Source organism: Triticum aestivum, chromosome 5D, assembly GCF_018294505.1.
Source record: "Triticum aestivum cultivar Chinese Spring chromosome 5D, IWGSC CS RefSeq v2.1, whole genome shotgun sequence".
Taxonomy (NCBI): domain Eukaryota; kingdom Viridiplantae; phylum Streptophyta; class Magnoliopsida; order Poales; family Poaceae; genus Triticum; species Triticum aestivum.
In genome coordinates, this window is record NC_057808.1 from 492,025,162 (window position 1) to 492,048,248 (window position 23,087).

Genomic DNA, 23,087 nt, shown 5'->3' on the forward strand with positions numbered 1-23,087 from the left:
AGGGATAAGGGATATAACCCCAAAAGTACTAACGATCTAAAAATCACCACCACGACTACTGCAACTAAAAGAAGAAGCACGACGCATCCAGCAGCCAGCATCAAGCAAGGCCTACAACAGCTCCTCACCCTTCCAGCCTTGGCACGTTGTACCTCCATCCTTGCGAAGCTTTATACACATCACTTGCTACATGTTCTAGTAGCCTTGTTCCTAAGTCCAACACCCTTTTGTTTTGTTTCTTTGTCTGCAAAATAGACCAATCAGGTATACAATAATTGATTAACTGAATCCGCGTCATGGGATCATTAATTATCTTGTTATCAAAGATAATCCCATTTCTACATTTCCAAATTGTCGAAAACATAGCAGCCACACCAATCATGACTAATTTTGTGTCCCCTTTCTTAAATGTTTTGAGCCACCTCCCAAAGCAATCTTCAATGGAAGAGGGAGTAGATTTCAAACCGAAAGTACATTTAAGCAAGCTCATTAGTGAAGCAACAAAACAAGAGAAAAATAAGTGATTCAATGTTTCATTTTTACCACAAAACACACATTCCTTGGGCCCTCTCCAATCCCTTTTTCTATTTACCAAGCACAAAAACACTTTGATGTTGGCAAGCACTTTCACCTTCCACAAATTTTTTTGTGAAAAGTTACAGTCTTCAGTGACCATTTTCCTATACAAGGATTTAACGAAAAAATTCTATCTCTGCCACTCCCCATTTCAACATCTACACAACTGTATTTTAGGATATTCCACAGTTCTAGGGTTTCTCCTGTAGAGTTCTTCTAAATCTGAAACCTCACCATCCTTTCTGGATGGCCTCGGCAATTGTGATGTTATGATCAAAACACAGATCATGTAACCTAGGATAATCATCTTTTAATGCATTATCATCAACCCAGATACCTTCTCAGAATCTAGTGTTTTTACCATCACCCAGTTTTTTCTTGGCATATTTGTAAAAGATGTCTTCCACTTTCAAAAGACTGGACCAAAATTGGGAATCCCTAATCTTTTTCTTAACTCTAGAAATGCAGCCATCAAGCACATATTTTCCTAGTAGAACAGATTGCCAAAGCCCTTCATCGGTTTCCAATTTTCAAAAACATTTAACTAACAGAGCTTTGTTCATGATATCCAAATTAAGAATTCCCAGCCCCGTCCCCCCAAAGTCTTTAGGGAGGCAACAATTCTTCCAGTTAACTACTACATCCGTGCCATAATATAAGAGCATTTTTTACACTAGTGGGACAATTCTTCTAATTAACAATTCTTCCAGCTCTTATATTATGAGAGACGGAGGGAGCAGGTGATATTTCTTCTTATCTTCATCTTCTTGCCAAACCAATCCGGCAGTATAAAAATATGCTTTCTTCATAATTGCCACTGGCATGGGATAAAAAGACATCATAAAGAGAGGTATGTTGGTCAAACATGCTTGGACCAAAGTAATTCCCCCTGCGATGGACCCCCAAAGCCTCCCCTGCCAACAGCCACATGTCTTCTCAATTTTCTCTACCACTCCTCCCCAATATTTTTTCGTGATCCTAGTATCAGAAGCATGCATACCCAGATATTTCATAGGTAATTCTCCCATTTTGCATGTGAAAAATTCTTGATATGCCTCTTTTTTTCTCAGTAGCCACCCCCCCCCCAAAAGAATGATCTCACTTTTATGTAAATTAATTTTTAACCCTGACATTTGTTCAAAGGCACATAAAATAAATTTCAGGTTTTTAGCACTCTCGACATCATATTGCAACAACAAAATTGTGTCATCTGCATATTGCAACATGTTATAACACCTTTAGTAACATTATTCCCTAGCACACCTTTTACTATATCATTTTCTCTAGCATTGTTCATCATAACAACAAGAGCATCATCGTCCTGTTTTTCGTATTATTTCATCCTGGAATCATGTGTTTGCCTTACATCAAAGTAGTGATTGTCAGTATCATGCACGAATGAGTTCCAAAGAGTGAATTTTATTGCTTTTTCTTGTCGGTTTTACTTGACAATTCAAAATCAATAAAACGGAAGGAAGTTAGCAAGGTAGCGGATGATGGTGCTCCTTCCAAACTGAGAGCCTCTACAGATTCTACTCCTCCATCCCCCCAAGATGATTTCCAAGACAACACATGCATAGACACTCAACGTAGTTGTGTTGATGATGAGCACGTCTCCCCTAGTGCACCATCACAAGTGCTCCCTCTAACTTGGCACTGTTATATGTGGTTGCATGTTATGTATGATGTCTATTGTATTGCTAATTTTGTTGAATTTCATCTGCTTACTTTACACATTATACTTGTGAATAAGACATGTGTTCCTGTTTCTAGAACATACAATATCTGTCTATCACACCATGTTCTTACATCAAAGTACTACTGTTGTGTAACCTGCAACATCAGGGATAATGCTCGATAGGTTAACTAAATCTAGAGGAGGAAGAATGGAGATCCATTTTGAGGCAGGTTTAAAAAGGCCACGTGATGCTACAGAGTCAGGCAAGTTAGTATCAGAGGCAGCGGTTGCTGTTAGATGTCATGTACGTATCCTCCCAACATGGATTCAGTACAGGAATGACAAAGACGAAACCCAGTTCAACACCTTCCTCGACCATTTATTTGTAAGTATGGTTATGTATGGAAACTAGTAATATCGTCTTGCTCTGTCCAATACTTTCTAGGTTGCAGATAATGAGACTCCCATAATTTTCAACAGATAAGGTTCAAGTTGGATAGCCAAGATGATGCAACCAGACAAGCTTGCACCCATGTTTTCAAGTCTGCTCTGCGACAGTATCGGTATAACTTGAGGAAAACTCACTTTGAAGGCAAGGCTAACAGTGAACTTGCCCAAACATCTCAAGTGGAAAATATATCGGATGAAGACTGGAGAGGCCTCGTTAAACACTGGTCCGATCCGAAGTATCAGGTACATTATATATATATGTGATCAGATCACATGTTGAAGTCCTATTTACGCATGTGACACACAAATCTATCTTCTTGTAGGTGAACTGTTCAAAGAACAAGGCCAACCGTACGAAAGTGAAATTCCAACAGACGACAGGATCTCGTAGCTATATTGCACACTGCGAGGCTCTTGTAATTAGCTGCCGTTTCACTCTTTTCGCTGTACCATATTATCAGATCTATATTGACTTGTTCCAAATGCAGAGGAAATCCCGCAAGGACCAAAGAGTACCTGAACCAAATGCTGTGGAAATCTTCGAGGACTGTCACACCAGCAAGACGAAGGGCATAACTACACCAGTCAAAGCCGCTGTTGTAAGTCCTTAATCCTCGGGCCTTTTAACTACTACTTACTCTGACTCGTGCCTTGAACTGCATTGTTTGCAGCCAATGTCTATTACTCTTTTCAATTTTATACATAATTGTCTTAGCGTACCATTGCACCTTACAAGGTTTAAAAGAGAGGAGTGATGTTCCATTGATCTTGACCTGTAATCTAGTTTCGTGCTGGACTTGCCCACACAACGTTACAATTGCCTGTTTGTCTGTTCTCAGTTGTTTTGTGATATGAATGATGTCATATTATGCTTACCGTATTATAAACTTTGTCTCTTTATCCTTAGCTATCAATACAATGTGAAGAAATAGACAATACATTAGCCATGGTACATGGTCATATGTTTGGAACCTGATTTTATTATGTACTTTGCAGTAAAATACAACTAATATTTTATATTATGTTTGGAACCTGTATATAGACCAAAGCTATTTAGTTTGGTTTTGCTGCCTCCTTAATATCTTCTGTTGTGGTACTACTAATGTAAAAACTCAACTTTTCAGCAAGCTATGGAAAAAATGGTGGAACCGCCACCTTTTGAAGGTGGCGAGGAACCTATAACCGCAATGTCAGCTCTTGCCGCAGTGGGTCAGTACCTGTCCACTAACAGTGCCAAAAGCACGTTCCTGCGTAATACTGGGTTGATTGTTAAGGCAATCTCGTTGAAATTGCCTCATGATCAAGATATGCAAGCTCAAAATAATGTTATATCTGCGCTCTAGACACAAGTCCGTTCCCTAACAGAGACGCTTTGTGAAACAAGGACAAACATTGTTTGATGTCATCAAGATATGCATGGTTTTGAAACCAGACTATCAGACATTTGCTATGTTGTTCAGGAGCCTAGGAGAAATGAAGGCAAAGGTTAATGGGCCAGAATATAGGATGGGGTGGAAACGGCACAACGGGTTAACAAGCCAGGAACGGGCCGACTCTTGCCACGGGCCGAATTTGGCCCATTAGGGGAACTGGCCAGTAACGGGCCGGAAGTAATCGAGGGCCGGAAAGGAGCCCAAGAACGTATGGGCCGTCAGTAGGCCGAAAGCTAACACGGGCTGGAAACGGCCTGTCGTGGATCTAAGACTGACAGTAGAATGGGGGGTAGGTATGAGGAGGCAAGATCCTAGCTATGGCGAAGTTGTACACACGGGTTTTACGAGTTCAGGCCCTTCGCAAAGGAAGTAATAGCCCTACGTCTCGGTGCCCGGAGGCGGTCGACTGGATTATGCGTGTGTGTGTGTGTGTGTTACAGGGGGTGCGGACCCTTGTCCCAGAGGAGGGGGTGGCTTATATAGAGTGCGCCAGGACCCCAGCCCCCTCCGTTACATAGGGTTCAATGTAAATAAAGACGAGGCGTTACTGGTAACGCCAGCCTTAAATGCCTTAAAGATTACAGAGTGAACGCTCGTCCGTTGCCGTTCCAGATGACTCTTGGTCTTCAATAGGTCGAGTGGATTCTTGTATGGTCGAGTGGTCGAGTGACCTCAGGAAGGAGGGGTCTCCGAGTAGCTAGTAGGTCGAGAGGATTGCACTCGACACCTTTGTTGGGCCCTCCCTGTTGTCTCTTGAGCCTCTTTGCTTCTAGGACAGTGATCCTGGATAGGGCGTATAGGTCAGGCCTATGACCCTACCCCAGGTCTATGTCATCATCATTAGCCCCCGAATGGATTGAGGTCCGAGTGAAAAGAAGGTTGAAGTTGATCTTGCTTTGACTCTTATGTTTCACAACATTTTTGAACGGAGGCCTGTGTTGGAACTTCGGCTTCGTTTTAGTCGCCTTGATCGATTCAGAAATTGCCGACTGGATTTATAACGTCATCCGTCGAGTGTTATTTTTGACGCGATTGATTACGGCGTATCCCGGATTTCACGGGATTCGAAATTTCGGGGAAGCGCGCGGGGCGGAGCGCGCCGTGGTAAGCGGGGTGGATAAACAGGGATGTTTCGATTTCTGTGCCACCTTTTTCGCCACGTATCCCGCGCGTGACTGTTGAGGGATTTGACAGGATCGCCCGGGCCCACGCGTCAGCCACTCGAAAGTGGGCCTTTAAAAGTGATGAGTGTCGGTGTCATAACCGGCGGATCTCGGGTAGGGGGTCCCGAACTGTGTGTCTAAGGCGGATGGTAACAGGAGGCGGGGGACACAATGTTTACCCAGGTTCGGGCCCTCTCGATGGAGGTAATACCCTACTTCCTGCTTGATTGATCTTGATGATATGAGTATTACAAGAGTTGATCTACCACGAGATCGTAGAGGCTAAACCCTAGAAGCTAGCCTATGATTATGATTGTTGTTCTACGGACTAAACCCTCCGGTTTATATAGACACCGGAGGGGGCTAGGGTTACACAGAGTCGGTTACAAGGGAGGAGATCTAAATATCCGAATTGCCAAGCTTGCCTTCCACGCAAAGGAGAGTGCCACCCGGACACGAGACGAAGTCTTCAATCTTGTATCTTCATAGTCCAACAGTCCGGCCAAAGTGTATAGTCCGGCTGTCCGAGGACCCCCTAATCCAGGACTCCCTCAGTAGCCCCTGAACCAGGCTTCAATGACGATGAGTCCGGCGCGCAGATTGTCTTCGGCATTGCAAGGTGGGTTCTTCCTCCGAACACTCCATGGAAGATTTTGAACACAAGGATCGTGTCCGGCTCTGCAAAACAAATTCCACATACCACCGTAGAGAGTATAATATCCCACAAATCTAATCTGCCGACAAATTTCATAGCGTGACATCACGCCACGGCCCGGTCATTATTCGAACTGTTTTTCTCAACCAGCTACTGCACATATTGCGAGGCGGTTTTATTGGCACGTCTTGTCGAAGCAGAGATCGTGTCCCCTTACCACGGGATTCTCATCAATACGGGTGTGGGTAACCCAACTGCGCCGTCAATCACGGCGCTTGGGGAATAAGCGAGTTTACCAGGCAAGTGGGGAGGCGCAGAATCCCTGCTGCCTTTATAAGGGGATAAGGACTCCCTTTTGCACCCACGCTTTCTTCTTCCTGATCCATTCCCCTTCGCTCGAGCTCCAGCGCCCGAGCGTTCGTCTTCTCTGCCCACAAAGGTCTTCCAAAAATGTCCGGATCTGGGGCAGGAGGCAAGTGGATGGCCTCTACCGTCCAGGAGAAGGATATCAAAAAGCTTCGAGAGGCCGGGTATCTGGCCAAGAAAATCAGCCACCGTCTCCCGACGGCGGGACAGATCGTTCCTACTCCGGAACCCCACGAGAGGGTTGTATTCCTCCCTCATTTTGTCCGCGGGCTAGGGTTTCCCCTCCACCCGTTCGTTCGCGGCATCATGTATTATTATGGGATCGATTTTCACGATCTATCCCCCAATTCCTTCCTCAACATCTCGACATTCATCGTCGTGTGCGAGGATTTTCTCCGCATCTCGCCACACTTCGGCTTATGGCTGAAGATCTTTAATGTGAAGCCCAAGGTAGTGAGTGGCGAGCACGCCGAGTGCGAGGGCGCTATGGTGAGCAAGATGCCCAACGTCACATGGCCAACAGGCACTTTTAATGATTCCGTCAAAGAGTGGCAATAGCAGTGGTTTTACATCACTGAGCCGCGCGGCACGGAATGGGCCGCTGCTCCCGAGTTCCGATCCGGAGCCCCTCTGCGGCTTACGTCCTGGCCTAAGAAGGGCCTAAACTGGTCTTCGTCCGACGAACTGTCGGTGCTCCAGACGCGCGTTAAGGATATGGAAGACAAGAATATCGAACTTGTCAATGTAGTTCAGGTGATGTTAGTTCACCGGATCCGGCCTTGTCAACACCGGTCTTGCAATTTATGGGAATTCGATCCGGCCAAGCACCAGACCCTGCGAGAGCTCTTTGGCTCCTCGCACAAAGACATCTGGAAGGTGCTTTTCAAGTCCGGCAAATCATGGCCAGACTCGGCCGACGACCGCGGGTACCAACTGTCCCGCCCTGCAAGCTCGGTAAGTCATTATACGTTTTATCCGCATAACCCAAGGGAAATGATTAATGTGTTTTCCACAACTCTCCTAGGGCTGGACGAAGAAGGTGCGGCGGATCCACCGTCCGGCCCCGCTGCCCGAAGAACCGGCCGGCCCACTTCTGTCGAAGATGCTGGTCCCGACGCCTTACAAGGCGCCGAAGAAGAAGGCCGAGAGGGAGGCCAAAAAGACCCGGGGCGGCCTTCGTCGCCGCGGCACATCGGACACGATATCCAAAGGCTCCAACGCCCGTTCTGCCTCCAAAGAGGACGAGGAGGAGGAGGAAGACGAATCCCCAGCGGGGGGAAGAAAGAAGAGGACGGCCTCCATACACTTGGAGGCTGAGTCGCCTAAAAGGGGAAAAAACCCTCTTCCGGAAGAGTCCACTGCCGCCGCCGACAGTAGCCCGGAGTGGGATCCCAGGGCCCAGCCCCTGGTGAACTCGTGAGTATATAAAATCCGAACACGTTTATGCGCCCAGACTCATCATGGCATAATATTTTAACCTGAGCCATTTTTTTTGTAGTCTGGCGAGGTCCTGCACCGAACAATCCTCGTCAGAGGATTTGCTGAGCTCGGATGCTATGGAGAGCGGGATGCCCCCAAGGGCCCCTTCCCCCAAATACATGAATAACACCGAAGCTTCGTCCCAGGAGGACCCCGGCCAAGGAGGGGAGGAAAAGATCGTGAAGGCGGCGCCTGGAGGTCAAACTTCAGAGGCCGGAGACATGGGGGAAAAGATTCCCATGGGAGTCGACGGCGGGGGCCATCTTGAATTTGGCCCCCAGCCGGATGCAGTTCCGGAGACCAATACGGCTCCAGAATCAAGCAGGCGGCCTTCCTCGGCTGGAGGGGGCGTGCCTGTTCCACCGGCAACCTCTGTCCATCTAGAGGTGCCGGATGCTTTGTTGGCGGCGCTGAAGAGCGCCTCCATCGTCGATGAACACCGTGCCCTTATGGGTGCGGTGATTGAGAAGATTCAGTCTGCTGAGAGTGGACTGAATGAAGCCTGTATCAGCCTTATAAGAGGCTTTGAGGTATGTTTTATGAGGTTTGAAGAGTGTCATAGTATGGATAGTAGCCCCTGATACACTGTTCGGTGAAAGAAAGAACCGGACAGAGGATCAAATTTATGTTCGTAGGAAGACTCACTTGATGACATCTATCTCTCTTCTTTTGTAAGCAGGCGTCTGTAGCGGTTGCTGCCTCTCGTACTGTGGAGGTCTCCGGACTGAATCAAAGTCTGGAGCGGGCCAAAGAAGAACTTGGCCAGTTGAAAAGGCAGTTGGAAGATAAACAAGGTATGCGCAAGCCTTGTTCGCGTTCAGTGCGAAATAATTTCCAGTATGATAAAATATGTGTCATAATTTGCGCCAGGGGTGATGACCGAAGTCGAGGCTCTGAAGAAGGCTGTTGCCGAGGCCGGGGAAAAGGCAGCCGCAGAGCAGGCTCTTCGTGAGAAGCACGAGGCCAGGGTTATGGAAGCTGAGCAAGAGCTTCAAGAGGCCGTGAAGAAGTGCGAGACCTTGGAGCAGAGTTTAACAGAGAAAGAATCTGAACTCACCAGGGCTCATCAAGCCGCGTGCGATGCCCGGGGGGAAACCCAAGGCGCCCTGCAGGAGATCCAAGAGGCGAGGAAGATCGCGGCGGGTAAGGATTTTTCCATGTAAAGGAAGTATTTGAGGAGAAAATCATGTTTCTAATTTTGAGTTCGGATTTCTCGAGGGGTATTTGCGGAACTGCCCCGCAGCATATCGGATGCCGCCCAATTCTACCGAGCCGAAGAAAGGAACACTGCGGATAAGCTCTTCTGGTCGCAGTATCTAGCACCGAATTATCCGGTGCCTTTTGCCGATCAACTGAAACAGCTGATCGAACTGCATAGAGCGGCCAAACTAGCCATGAAGGATTTGATATCCGGCTATGGCCCCCCGAGCCGATTCCAAGCAGCTACTTCGGGCTCGTGAAGCGGCTGGTGAGTGCCTGCCCTCGACTTGACGTCATCAAGCGGTCGGTCTGTATAGAGGGTGCGCGAATGGCCTTCGCCCGCGCAAAGGTGCACTGGGGTAAGATGGATGCTGAAAAGCTGATGACCGAGGGACCGCCAGAGGGAAAGGAGCACCGCAAGCCCAAGTTATATTATGAAAGTGTCCTGAAAGGATCCTGCCTTGCGGCGGAGCAATGCATCAAGGACATTATGTTTCCATGAATACAATCATGTTGTCCTTTGTAATGTTGAACAAGGTCATTTCTATTATTTATTGCCTGTTATATAAAAGTTTATCCTCATGTGCGGCCGTTTTATATATCAATCTTGAGAGTTGGCCAGGCGTCGGCTTCTGCCCCCACGTAGGAAGTACGGGGGTGTTCGGGATAAACCTGATCACTCTTTATCCCAGTTTTGGGTCCTTCGAAGGAGGTGTTTAGCACAACGAACCAGGCAATCAGACTATAGGGCTTTATCACTCTCACTTAGCCATAGGAGCTTTAGAAAAGGAAGGTAGGCGCAGCCCCTGGTGTTCGGAAGACCGTACGAGGGGCTCTATAAGCACTTGATTGGAAGAAAAACCGATCCATCGCACACTGCACTGGTTATGGCATTATGCGGGAGAAATCCTTAAAGATTTTACAACCTCTCGAACAGCTGACCAGCTCTCGCCGTATCATGACAGTCAGTTTTCGGCTTCTCTACTGAGGTGCTCGTCCGGAAGAACCGGGACACAATCGCAGTAGTTCTCCCTGTGCCGCCTTAGCCGATATAGCGGAACGTAAGGCAGCAAAACATGGGAGCCGGGCAAACCCAATATTTGAACCAAGACATGATTCAGAGCTGATGCATATAATGCTATAAGTTCGGGGTGCCGAACTTCCATGAAGGTGTTCGGGCTTTATTGCCGTATTATGGGTAAAATGAAGCCCCTGGCATATTTAAGGCATATCACGGTGTACGGATGCCGCTCAATAAGAAATAACAGCAGATAAGCGTCATATAAATCCATATGTTGTATTTGAATAGTACGTCGATGCGTATGAGTACAAGTAAAAAAAAAGAAATACAACTGTGGAACCTACTGAGACCAGGGGGAAGAAGCCGTGTGCGGATCCGGAGTATAGTCGGATGGTCATCGCGGGGAATATCTAAGGATTCCCCTGCATGTTCGAGCTGCTTCCATATCACCAGTCCTGGTCTGCGCGAAGGTGAGCCTGCAAAGAAAATGTAAGAAATGTTTGTGTGCCGCAGAGCGGTTGAGCCGCGGTATGTGGCCTGTCCTGGCCTTTGCCGGAGTGTTTAATTAAGCTCTGGACTAGCCGGGCTATCCTGCCGCGAAGTAGTCCGGAGTCCTTTGGCGGTGTCCGGGAGCCTGGCCGTCGACTCGAGGTTCGAATGAAAGGTGCCACCCGTTGCTTCTGCTGTTAAAGCAGCGGTATACTCCTTGGTGCCGTGGGGAAGTTCAGCCTTGCCATTAACCGTGATGACGCCGCGCGGACCGAGCACCTTGAGCTTACGGTAGGCGTAATGTGGCACCGCGTTGAATCGAGCGAACGCGGTTCGTCCGAGCAGTGCCTGATAATCACTGCGAAAGGGGACGATGTCGAAGATTAACTCTTCGGCACGGTAATTGTCTGGTGATCCGAAGACTACCTCGAGGGTGATGGAGCCTGTACAGCTAGCCTCCACACCTGGTATAATGCCTCTGAAGGTGGCTTTAGTGGGCTTGATCACCGAATGATCGATGCCCATCTTGCGCACTGTGTCCTGGTAAAGCAGGTTTAGACTGTTGCCTCCGTCCATAAGGACTCGTGTGAGGTGGAACCCGTCAATGATTGGGTCGAGGACTAGTGCGGCTGGATTGCCCTGATTGGTGTTAACCGGATGATCCGTGCGGTTGAAGGTGATCGGCCCTAGTTTATATTGTGGGACGACTGGTTCCGTTAAGTCGACATCCCTAAGGGTGCGCATCCGGTCCGGGTTGGGAGTGTGGGTGTCGTTTACCACGTTCACCGTTTGTATTTGCGGGGGAAATTTCTTTTGCCCTCCTGTATTCGGTGATCTGGGCTCCTCGTCGCCATCATCACTTTGAGACCCCTTATCTTTGTTTTTGGTGCCTGACCTGCCGGCTTGTTTGAAGACCCAGCATTCTCTGTTGGTATGATTGGCTGGTGTTCTTGGGGTGCCATGAATTTGGCATGGGCGGTCGAGTATGCGGTCCAGACTGGACGGACCCGAATTGTCATTTTTGAGTGGCCCTTTCCGCTGACCGGACTTAGGGCCACTAAATCCGGCATTGACTGCCGTATCTTCGGCGTTTTCACCATTTTTGCGGCGCTTGTGTTTGTTGCGTCGGGGTTTGCCGTTGCTATCTCTGGCCTCTGATGTGCCAGGGTTGCTTGTTGTGTTGTTGCTACGGGCCAACCAGCTATCTTCGCCCGTGCAAAAGCGGGTCATGAGTGTCGTGAGGGCTGCCGTAGATTTTGGCTTCTCTTGGCCGAGATGTCGGGCGAGCCACTCATCACGGATGTTATGTTTAAAGGCCGCTAGGGCTTCGGCATCCGGACAGTCGAAAATTTGGTTCTTTTTAGTTAGGAACCGAGTCCAGAATTTCCTGGCTGACTCTCCGGGCTGTTGTGTTATGTGACATAAATCTTCAGCATCCGGTGGTCGCACATAAGTGCCCTGGAAGTTGTCCAGGAATGCGTCTGCCAGGTTCTCCCAACTTCCGATGGAGTTTGCCGGCAAGCTATTCGGCCAATGCCGAGCCGGCCCTTTGAGTTTTAGTGGGAGATACTTGATGGCATGTAGATCATCCCCGCGGGCCATGTGAATGTGGAGGAAGAAATCCTCTATCCATACCGCGGGGTCTGGAGTACCATCGTATGATTCAATGCTCACGGGTTTAAACCCTTCTGGGAATTCATGATCCATTACTTCATCAGTGAAGCATAGGGGGTGTGCGGCGCCTCTGTGCTTGGCTATATCACGACGCAGTTCATACGAGTCTTGTCTGCTGTGTTCGGCCCGGCCGGATTTGCTTTTAGTATATCCGGCGTGACGGTCGTCGTCACGCGTTGGGGCGCGCCCCCGTGACCCGTAGATCGATCTTTTATGTCCTGTTTTGTTGTCCAATACGTCTCGCAGGTCCTGCGTGTTGCCCCGGGCCTTGGTGTTTTTGTTTGATTGGCGACGGGGTGCGGGCTGGGCTTCGGTCTGATATGCCGCTTTGTCTCGGCCACGAGGTGGCCGGTCAGCCGCATTATACGCTGGTAGTGTAGGCTTTAATGCTTCCTCCTCGAGTTGGGGTAGCAACCTGCGCTTTGGGTAACTTTTGGTTGGGCGCTCGAGTTCGTATTCCTCGGCCGCCAGGACCTCGGTCCATCTATCCGCTAGCAGATCTTGGTCAGCTTGAAGCTGTTGTTGCTTTTTCTTCAGGCTTTTTGCTATGGCTATAAGCCGGCGCTTGAAGCGCTCCTGCTCGACGGGATCCTCAGGCACGATAAATTCTTCGTCGCCGAGGCTCACCTCGTTTTCGGACAGTGACATGTAATTGTCATCCTCTGATTCTTCGTCTGCTGCCTGTTTCTTAGGGCTAGCTTGCCAATCCTCCCGCTCGAAACCTGGCTGGAGGGGATTGTCTTCGTCTTCGGCACTATCCGCAGCGTTATTATCTCTTGTGCCGGTATCGCTGCTTTTGCTATGGCGGGGCTTAGAGCGGCGCCGATGACGCCGGTGCCTAGATTGCTTCTCGGGGGGAGTATCCTCCGTTGCCTTATTGCCATCGCTTTCTTTGGGGGTGTCCACCATGTATATATCATATGATGAGGTGGCAGTCCAGCGCCCTGTGGGCGGTGGTTCCTGTTCTTCTCCTGCATCGTCGTCCATACCGTCGATGTCTTCGGAGACGAAATCGAGCATGTCGGTTAAGTCGTCGACAGTGGCTACTAAGTGGGTGGTGGGTGGGGAACGAATTTCTTCGTCGTCCGCTTCCCACTCAAGCCGGACATAGTTTGGCGAAGGGTCTCCTGACAAGGAGAGAGACCTTAATGAATTTAGTACGTCGCCCAGGGGCGAGTGCTGAAAGATATCCGCGGAGCAAAACTCCATGATCGGTGCCCAATTAGATTCAATAGGCACGGATGCAGTCGGTTCGGAGCCCGTGGCCGGGGACGAATCCAAGTGTCCGGCAACACAGGTCTCATAGGAGGTGAAGTCAGTATTCGGCTCTATCGCCGCTGAGTGTGCGGCCTCCGTGGCGGGGTCCATCCATCCATCCTCGAACGACGTGATCTGCTCCGGATTGAGGGCCGGAGTGGCCACAGGTGTGATCTCCCGAACACCGTCCGACGGCAGAGCTAAGTCATGCTCATCGTGACTGTGCGGTGCACCTGACATGGGCTCGAATCCGTCGAAGATCAAGTCTCCGCGGATGTCGGCAGTATAGTTCAAGCTTCCAAACCTGACCTGATGGCCAGGGGCGTAGCTCTCGATCTGCTCCAGATGGCCAAGCGAGTTGGCCTGCAGTACGAAGCCGCCGAATACGAAGATCTGTCCAGGGAGGAAAACCTCACCCTGGATCGCATCGTTGCCGATGATTGAAGGGGCCCTCAAGCCTTTATCGTGACAGCACAGTGGAACTCTTAATGAAAGCACCAATGTCGGTGTCAAAACCGGCAGATCTCGGGTAGGGGGTCCCGAACTGTGCGTCTAAGCCGGATGGTAACAGGAGGCGGGGGACACAATGTTTACCCAGGTTCGGGCCCTCTCGATGGAGGTAATACCCTACTTCCTACTTGATTGATCTTGATGATATGAGTTTTACAAGAGTTGATCTACCACGAGATCGTAGAGGCTAAACCCTAGAAGCTGGCCTATGATTATGATTGTTGTTCTACGGACTAAACCCTCTGGTTTATATAGACACCGGAGGGCGCTAGGGTTACACAGAGTCAGTTACAAGGGAGGAGATTGCTACCTCTTGAGCACTGCGTTGGTTTTCCCTTGAAGAGGAAAGGGTGATGCAGCAAAGTAGCGTAAGTATTTCCCTCAGTTTTTGAGAACCAAGGTATCAATCCAGTAGGAGGCTATGCGTGAGTCCCTCGCACCTACACAAAACAAATAAATCCTCGCAACCAACGCGATAAGGGGTTGTCAATCCCTACACGGCCACTTACGAGAGTGAGATCTGAAAGATATGATAGGATAATATTTTTGGTATTTTTATGATAAAGATGCAAAGTAAAATAAAAGCAAAGTAAAAAGCAAAGGAAATAACTAAGTGTTGGAAGATTAATATGATGGAAAATAGACATGGGGGCCATAGGTTTCACTAGTGGCTTCTCTCAAGAGCATAAGTATTTTACGGTGGGTGAACAAATTACTGTTGAGCAATTGACAGAATTGAGCATAGTTATAAGAATATCTAGGTGTGATCATGTATATAGGCATCACGTCCGAGACAAGTAGACCGACTCCTGCCTGCATCTACTACTATTACTCCACACATTGACCGCTATCCAGCATGCATCTAGAGTATTAAGTTCATAAGAACAGAGTAACGCCTTAAGCAAGATGACATGATGTAGAGGGATAAATTCACGCAATATGATAAAAACCCCATCTTGTTATCCTCGATGGCAACAATACAATACGTGCCTTGCTGCCCCTATTGTCACTGGGACAGGACACCGCAAGATTGAACCCAAAGCTAAGCACTTCTCCCATTGCAAGAAAGATCAATCTAGTAGGCCAAACCAGACTGATAATTCGAAGAGACTTGCAAAGATAACCAATCATACATAAAAGAATTCAGAAGATTCAAATATTGTTCATAGATAAACTTGATCATAAACCCACAATTCATCGGTCTCAACAAACACACCGCAAAAGAAGATTACATCGAATAGATCTCCACGAGAGAGGGGGAGAACATTGTATTGAGATCCAAAAAGAGAGAAGAAGCCATCTAGCTAATAACTATGGACCCGAAGGTCTGAGGTAAACTACTCACACATCATCGGAGGGGCTATGGTGTTGATGTAGAAGCCCTCCGTGATCGATGCCCCCTTCGGCGGAGCTCCGGAACAGGCCCCAAGATGGGATCTCGTGGGTACAGAAGGTTGCGGCGGCGGAATTAGGTTTTTGGCTCCGTATCTGATCGTTTGGGGGTACGTAGGTATATAAAGGAGGAAGGACTACGTCGGTGGAGCAACAGGGGGCCCACGAGGGTGGAGGGCGCGCCTGGGGGGGGGGGGGGTAGGCGCGCCCCTACCTCGTGGCCTCCTCCTTTATTTCTTGACGTAGGGTCCAAGTCTCCTGGATCATGTTCGTTCCAAAAATCACGTTCCTGAAGGTTTCATTCCGTTTGGACTCCGTTTGATATTCCTTTTCTGCGAAACTCTGAAATAGGCAAAAAACAACAATTCTGGGCTGGGCCTCCGGTTAATAGGTTAGTCCCAAAAATAATATAAAAGTGAATAATAAAGCCCAATAATGTCCAAAACAAAAGATAATATTAGCATGTAGCAATCAAAAATTATAGATACATTGGAGACGTATCAAGCATCCCCAAGCTTAATTCCTGCTCGTCCTCGAGTAGGTAAATGATAAAAACAGAATTTTTGATTCGGAGTGCTACTAGGCATAATTTCAATGTAATTCTTCTCATTGTGGCATGGATGTTCAGATTTGATATGATTCAAGATAAAAGTTTAATATTGACATAAAAACAATAATACTTCAAGCATACTAACTAAGCAATTATGTCTTATCAAAATAACATTGCCAAAGCAAGTTATCCCTACAAAATCATATAGTCTGGCTATGCTCCATCTTCCCCACACAAAGTATTCATATCATGTACGACCCCGGTTTTAGCCAAGCAATTGGTTCATACTTTTAACGCGCTGCAGTCTTTTCAACTCTTACGCAATACATGAGCGCAAGCCATGGATATAGCACTATGGTGGAATAAGGTATAATGGTAGGGGTTATGTGGGAAGACAAAAAAAGGAGAAAGTCTCACATCAACGAGGCTAATCAACGGGCTATGGAGATGCCCATCAATCGATGTTAATGCGAGGAGTAGGGATTGCCATGCAACGGATGCACTAGAGCTATAAGTTTATGAAAGCTCAAAAAGAAACTAAGTGGGTGTGCATCCAACTTGCTTGCTCACGAAGACCTCGGGCATTTTGAGGAAGCCCATCATTGGAATATACAAGCCAAGTTCTATAATGAAATTTCCCACTAGTATATGAAAGTGACAAAATGAGAGACTCTCTATTATGAAGATTACGGTGCTACTTTGAAGCACAAGTGTGGTAAAAGGATAGTAACATTATCCCTTCTCTCTTTTTCTCTCTTTTTTCATTTTTTTATTTGGGCCTTTTCTCTCTTTTTTATGGCCTCTTTTTTTTTAGTCCGGAGTCTCATCCCGACTTGTGGGGGAATCATAGTCTCCATCATCCTTTCCTCAGTTGGGACAATGCTCTAATAATGACGATCATCACACATTTATTTTACTTACAACTCATGAATTACAACTCAATACTTAGAACAAAACATGACTCTATATGAATGCCTCCGGTGGTGTACCGGGATATGCAATGAATCAAGAGCGACATGTATGAAAGAATTATGAACGGTGGCTTTGCCACAAATACAATGTCAACTACATGATCATGCAAAGCAATATGACAAAGATGAAGTATGTCATGATAAATGAAACGGTGGAAAGTTGCATGGCAATATATCTCGGAATGGCTTTGGAAATGCCATGATAGGTAGGTATGGTGGCTGTTTTGAGGAAGATATAAGGAGGTTTATGTGTGATAGAGCGTATCATATCACGGGGTTTGGATGCACCGAAGTTTGCACAAACTCTCACGGTGAGAAAGGGCAATGCATGGTACCGAAGAGGCTAGAAAATTGCGGAAAGGTAAGTGTGCGTATAATCCATGGACTCACATTAGTCATAAAGAACTCATATACTTATTGCAAAAATTTATTAGCCCTCGAAGCAAAGTACTACTACGCATGATCCTAGGGGAAGGGTTGGTAGGAGTTAACCATCGCGCGATCCCGACCGCCACACAAAGGAAGACAATCAACAAATACTTCATGCGCCGACTTCGTTACATAACGGTTCACCATACGTGCATGCTACGGGAATCACAAACTCCAACACATGTATTTTTCAATTCCACAATTACTCAACTAGCACAACTATGATATTACCACCTTCATATCTCAAAACAATTATCAAGCATCAAATTTCTCATGATATTAATTAAATCAAATTGCCATGCTATTTTTAGACTCTCAAAATAATATAAGTGAAGCATGAGAGATCAATAGTTTCTATAAAACAAATCCACCACCGTGCTCTAAAAGATATAAGTGAAGCACTAGAGCAAAACTATATAGCTCAAAAGATATAAGTGAAGCACATAGAGTATTCTAATAATTTCCGAATCATGTGTGTCTCTCTCAAAAGGTGTGTACAGCAAAGATGATTGTGGTAAACTAAAAAATAAAGACTCAAATCATACAAGACGCTCCAAGCAAAACACATATCATGTGGTGAATAAAAATATAGCTCCAAGTAAAGTTACCGATGGAAGTAGACGAAAGAGGGGATGCCTTCCGGGGCATCCCCAAGCTTTGGCTTTTTGGTGTCCTTAGATTATCTTGGGGGTGCCATGGGCATCCCCAAGCTTAGGCTCTTTCCAATCCTTGTTCCATACTCCATCAAATCTTTCACCCAAAACTTGAAAACTTCACAACACAAAACTTAGCAGAAAATCTCGTGAGCTCCGTTAGCGAAAGAAAACAAAAGACCACTTCAAGGTGCTGTAATTAAATCATTCTTTATTTATATTGGTGTTAAACCTACTGTATTCCAACTTCTATATGGTTTATAAACTCTTTTACTAGCCATAGATTCATCAAAATAAGCAAACAACACACGAAAAAACAGAATCTGTCAAAAACAGAACAGTCTGTAGTAATCTGTAACTAACGCAAACTTCTGGAACTCCAAACAATTAGCCAAAATAAGACGACATGAAAAATTTGTTTATTGATCAGAAGCAATTGGAATCAGTATTTTATCACGTTCTGGTGATTTTTAACAATTATTTGCGTGAACAGAAAGTTTCCGGAAATTACAGCAAGATCGAATAACTATCATCCAAGAAGATCCTATAGGTTAAACTTGGCACAAACACTAATTAAAACATAAAAACACATCTTACCAGAGGCTAGATCAAATATTTATTCCTAAACACAAGCAAAAAGCAAAAAACTAAAAATAAAATTGGGTTGCCTCCCAACAAGCGCTATCGTTTAACGCCCCTAGCTAGGCATAAAAACAAGGATAGATCTAGGTATTGCCATCTTTGGTAGGCAATCCATAAGTGGTTCTCATAATAGATTCATATGGTAATTTTATTTTCTTCCTAGGGAAGTGTTCCATGCCTTTCTTTAATGGAAATTGGAATCTAATATTCCCTTCCTTCATATCAATAATTGCACCAATCGTTCTAAGGAAAGGTCTACCAAGAATAATAGGACATGAAGGATTGCAATCTATATCAAGAACGATAAAATCTACGGGCACATAGTTCCTATTTGCAATAATAAGAACATCATTAATTCTTCCCATAGGTTTCTTAATAGTGGAATCCGCAAGGTGCAAGTTTAAAGAGCAATCATCAAAATCACGGAAACCTAGTAAATCACACAAAGTTTTGGGAATAGTGGAAACACTAGCACCCAAATCACATAAATCATAGCATTCATGATCTTTAATCTTAATTTTAATAGTAGGTTCCCAGTCATCATAAAGTTTTCTAGGGATAGAAGCTTCCAACTCAAGCTTTTCTTCATAAGATTGCATCAAGGCATCAACGATATGTTTGGTAAAAGCTTTATTTTGACTATAAGCATGAGGAGAATTTAGCACGGATTGCAACAAGGAAATACAATCTATCAAAGAGCAATTGTCATAATGAAATTCCTTGAAATACAAAATAGTGGGTTTATTAATATCTTCAATCCCACTTTTATCAATTTTAGCATCAAGATCTAAAAACTCGGAATTTTTGGAACGCCTTCTAGGTAGAGGTGGATCATATTCAGTCCCATCATTATCAAGATTCATATTGCAAAACAAAGATTTAATAGGGGACACATCAATAACTTTTAGATCTTCATCTTTATTTTCATAGAAATTTGAAGAACACGCTTTCATAAAGCAATCTTTCTTAGCACGCATCCTAGCGGTTCTTTCTTTGCACTCATCAATGGAAATTCTCATGGCTTTGGGAGACTCATTGATATCATGCTTAGGAGGGATAAATCTAAGTTTTAAAGAATCAACATCAAGAGAAATTCTATCAACGTTCCTAGCCAATTCATCAACTTTAAGCAAGTTCTATTCAAGCAAAGCATTGAAATTCTTTTGCGAATTCATAAAATCTTTAACACTAGTCTCAAATTCAGAGGGCATCTTATTAAAATTTTCATAAGAATTGTTGTAGGAATTACCATAATTATTAGAGAAATTGCAAGGATAAGGCCTAGGATTAAAGTTTCCTCTATACGCGTTGTTACCAAAATTATTCCTACCAACAAAATTCACATCCATAGATTCATTATTATTCTCAATCAAGGTAGACAAAGGCATATCATTAGGATCAGAATAAACACTCTTACTAGCAAATAATTTCATAAGCTCATCCATCTTTCCACTCAAAACCTTAATTTCTTCTATCGCATGCAATTTTTTATTAGTAGATCTTCCAGTGTGCCATTGAGAATAATTAACAATAATATTATCTAGGAGTTTAGTAGCTTCTCCTAAAGTGATTTCCCTAAAAGTGCCTCTCGCAGCCGAATCTAAAAGATTTCTAGAAGCAAAATTCAATCCGGCATAAAAATTTTGTATAATCATCCACAAATTCAAACCATGAGTAGGGCAATTACGTATCATTAATTTCATCCTCTCCCAAGCTTGTGCAACATGTGTCATGATCAAGTTGCTTAAAATTCATGATATCGTTTCTAAAAGAGATGATCTTAGCGGGAGGAAAATACTTAGAGATAAAAGCATCTTTGCACTTATTCCAAGAATCAATACTATTTTTAGGCAAAGACGAAAACCAAGCTTTAGCACGATCTCTAAGCGAAAAAGGAAATAGCTTCAACTTAACAATATCATTGTCAACATCTTTCTTCTTTTGCATATCACACAAATCAACGAAGCTATTTAGATGAGTAGCGGCATCTTCACTAGGAAGGCCGGCGAATTGATCTTTCATGACAAAATTCAACAAAGCAGCATTGATTTCACAAGATTCGGTATCGGTAAGAGGAGCAATCGGAGTGCTAAGGAAATCATTATTATTGGTATTGGTAAATTCACATAATTTGGTATTATCTTGAGCCATCGTGACAAACAAGCAATCCAACACACGAGCAAACAAAAGGCAAGCGAAAAAGAGGCGAACGAAAAAGAGAGGGCGAATAAAACGGCAAGGGTGAAGTAGGGGAGTGGAAAACGAGATGCAAATGGCAAATAATGTAATGCGGGAGATAAGGGTTTGTGATGGGTACTTGGTATGTTGACTTTTCGTAGACCTCCCCGGCAACGACGCCAGAAATCCTTCTTGCTACCTCTTGAGCACTCCGTTGGTTTTCCCTTGAAGAGGAAAGGGTGATGCAGCAAAGTAGCGTAAGTATTTCCCTCAGTTTTTGAGAACCAAGGTATCAATCCAGTAGGAGGCTACGCGCGAGTCCCTCGCACCTACACAAAACAAATAAATCCTCGCAACCAACGCGATAAGGGGTTGTCAATCCCTACACGGTCACTTACGAGAGTGAGATCTGAAAGATATGATAGGATAATATTTTTGGTATTTTTATGATAAAGATGCAAAGTAAAATAAAAGCAAAGGAAATAACTAAGTGTTGGAAGATTAATATGATGGAAAATAGACCCGGGGGCCATAGGTTTCACTAGTGGCTTCTCTCAAGAGCATAAGTATTTTACGGTGGGTGAACAAATTACTGTTGAGCAATTGACAGAATTGAGCATAGTTATGAGAATATCTAGGTCTGATCATGTATATAGGCATCACGTTCGAGACAAGTAGACCGACTCCTGCCTGCATCTACTACTATTACTCCACACATCGACCGCTATCCAGCATGCATCTAGAGTATTAAGTTCATAAGAACAGAGTTACGCCTTAAGCAAGATGACATGATGTAGAGGGATAAATTCATGCAATATGATAAAAAACCCATCTTGTTATCCTCGATGGCAACAATACAATACGTGCCTTGCTGCCCCTACTGTCACTGGGAAAGGACACCGCAAGATTGAACCCAAAGCTAAGCACTTCTCCCATTGCAAGAAAGATCAATCTAGTAGGCCAAACCAGACTGATAATTCGAAGAGACTTGCAAAGATAACCAATCATACATAAAAGAATTCAGAAGATTCAAATATTGTTCATAGATAAACTTGATCATAAACCCACAATTCATCGGTCTCAACAAACACACCGCAAAAGAAGATTACATCGAATAGATCTCCACGAGAGAGGGGGAGAACATTGTATTGAGATCCAAAAAGAGAGAAGAAGCCATCTAGCTAATAACTATGGACCCGAAGGTCTGAGGTAAACTACTCACACATCATCGGAGGGGCTATGGTGTTGATGTAGAAGCCCTCCGTGATCGATGCCCCCTCCGGCGGAGCTCCGGAACAGGCCCCAAGATGGGATCTCGTGGGTACAGAAGGTTGCGGCGGTGGAATTAGGTTTTTGGCTCCGTATCTGATCGTTTGGGGATACGTAGGTATATATAGGAGGAAGGAGTACGTCGGTGGAGCAACAGGGGGCCCACGAGGGTGGAGGGCGCGCCTGGGGGGGGGGGTAGGCGCGCCCCCTACCTCATGGCCTCCTCCTTTATTTCTTGACGTAGGGTCCAAGTCTCCTGGATCATGTTTGTTCCAAAAATCACGTTCCCGAAGGTTTCATTCCGTTTGGACTCCGTTTGATATTCTTTTTCAGCGAAACTCTGAAATAGGCAAAAAAAACAGCAATTCTGGGCTGGGCCTCCGGTTAATAGGTTAGTCCCAAAAATAATATAAAAGTGAATAATAAAGCCCAATAATGTCCAAAACAAAAGATAATATTAGCATGGAGCAATCAAAAATTATAGATACGTTGGAGACGTATCAGAGATCTACATATCCGAATTGCCAAGCTTGCCTTCCACGCAAAGGAGAGTCCCACCCGGACACGGGACGAAGTCTTCAATCTTGTATCTTCATAGTCCAACAGTCCGGCCAAAGTGTAAAGTCCGGCTGTCCGAGGACCCCCTAATCCAGGACTCCCTCAACGAGGCCGAGGCGTCTGCACTGCGCGCGTCCATTCTCCTTCTTCTTCCTCTGTTTCTCCACCGCATCCGGCTTCTCCGTTCTCGACGCCGCCGCTCCGCCGCCATGGGGAAGGAAAAGACGGCGGCGCTGGAACGCGCGAAGAAGGCGACGGGGGCGGCGAAAAGCAAGAAGACGAATCAGGGGTCTTCGTCGCGGTCGGGGCTGCCGTCGGGTTGGATCCAGGGCGATTGGATCCGATCCTCGCTTCAGCAGGAAGACTTGGACGAGTTGGCCGAGTCCGGGCTGATCGTCCACAAAGCTGCGCGGTTGCCGGAGGGGGAGATGGAGCCGCAGCCGTGGCCGGGTGAGTGTGTTCTGCTCGCCACCCATGTCGACCGCGGTTTCTCG